Below are 1,805 nucleotides of genomic sequence, written 5' to 3'. Positions count from 1 at the left end.
TATATATATAAAATTTCAATTTTGGATGAGAGTAAGCATAAAAAATATATATAAATTTTAACCCCCTTTTATTCGAACTAGTATGTCGTATTACGATTTAATATTTATTTTATGATAAATTAATAAGGTTAAAATAATTAACCTAATTCTAATTATATGGCTGGTTTTTTTAGACTTTTTTCTAGTCAGCAAGAAATTGGAGGAGATGAGATTTTCTTAATTTTCCATACATTCTTATAAAGTTGTAAGTTGAGATAGATATCCTTAGAAATATTAATGTAAGGAATTAACTCTTACTTAATTTGGTATAAGCTGATGGTGCTGAGGAGCGGGGTGGCTCAGTTAGTCAGGTGTTGTGATACTAACTCCAAGGACCCGGTTCGAAGATAATGATTTATTGATTGGAGAAGATGGTCGGGGGGTGCGGTCAGCACAGAAACAGCATAAATAAACAAAAAAATATTTATTTATGCCGACGTTTTGACCTGATTTTTCGGTCTTCATCAGGGAGTTTTAGGCAGAGATTTCTGCTAAACTAAAAAAACTCGAGTTTAGCAGAGATCTCTGTCTATACCTCCCTGATATATCCCCCCTGATAGATCCCGGAAAAGTATTGAGGAAAAATCCTATTTTATTTTTTTTTTTTACTTTATTTTCATATTTCGGCGAGAAATTCGAAGCCGCAAAGTTCATCAGGTTCCTTAAAACCATAACAGCGAATTATCAGAATTTTTCCAAAACTATCCTCCAAGATTCCTTGCTGGTCATTGGTTGACTAGATTAAATGATAGAGACATTTAATACGAGAAAATAATAACACGATAAAGTAAATAAAGTCCTTTTATCATTATTTAGTTCAGTATTTCTTTTACAAACTATGCCCAAAATTGATGAATAGACTAATTTCGTCTCAATTAAAGATAGAATTTATTTACAATTTACAATTTATATAAATAGGTATAATATTCTTTTAAATACTTGATTAGTTAATAACTAACATTGCCGGATCCCACTACACATTGTACACTAATACTCTACATCAGCTGCGGTGTCCGAGTGGTTAAGGAGTTGGACTTGAAATCCAATGGGTTCTACCCGCACAGGTTCGAATCCTGTCCGCAGCGGAGAAATGTTTTTTTAAAAATTAATTATAATATATTAATTATTAGTAAAATATTATATTGATCATAGAATTTTATTTATGATAATTCTTTACTATTTTAATAAAATATTTGAAGAGGTCCTCTTAAAAGGTGCTAACTGCCAAAAAAATTTTAGAGGATAGAAAAAATAACTTACCTAAGCAATATAATTAACATATTTCAGTTTTAGAAACATAGGTGGCTTCGTTAAGGTTAACCAAGGGCAGGTCCGTTACTATGTTATGCATAGCTAGAACCTGTCCCTTTATTTAGAATTATTCATTTATATTATTTAGTTTAAGTATTAATTCATATTTACTTTCATGAAAAATTTAATTCAAATGAAAATAAAAAATTATATTTATCATTTTTAATAGTCAATAATATAATATAATAATGTTTAAAAATTAAATTTAAACTTAATATCTACTGTTTTAAATTTTCAAATTACAACTGGCATTATTACTCGAGAAATGCAATTACTTTTTTAATCCTCCTACTTTTTTAATACTTTTAGCCCTATTTAAATAATATCCTTCATTAGGATATTAAGGACCTCTTTTTTAAATTTGCCATTGATTCATATTTATTTAAATGAAAACCTTTATTAAAAAAAAAAGAAATAAATTAAAATTATTGGAAGATATTGATTGACCGTGTGTA

General features: G+C 28.1%; 1 protein-coding gene and 1 non-coding gene across 2 annotated transcripts in view; both read left to right on the top strand.

The window, feature by feature from the left end:
• LOC106677614 (EGFR adapter protein) overlaps positions 1-1,805 on the top strand; it is a gene marked incomplete at its 5' end in the record, with an annotated part of 690,819 nt that overhangs the window by 90,712 nt on the left and 598,302 nt on the right.
• On the top strand, positions 1,043-1,124 carry TRNAS-UGA (transfer RNA serine (anticodon UGA)). Its single transcript has one exon. It is a non-coding gene; the product is annotated as a tRNA-Ser (tRNA).

The sequence above is a fragment of the Halyomorpha halys genome, unplaced genomic scaffold (assembly GCF_000696795.3).
Source record: "Halyomorpha halys isolate HHAL.00 unplaced genomic scaffold, Hhal_1.1 Scaffold105.1, whole genome shotgun sequence".
NCBI classification, from domain to species: Eukaryota; Metazoa; Arthropoda; class Insecta; order Hemiptera; family Pentatomidae; genus Halyomorpha; species Halyomorpha halys.
The sequence above is the reverse complement of the archived record's forward strand: the minus strand, read 5'-3'. Positions and strand labels throughout refer to the sequence as shown.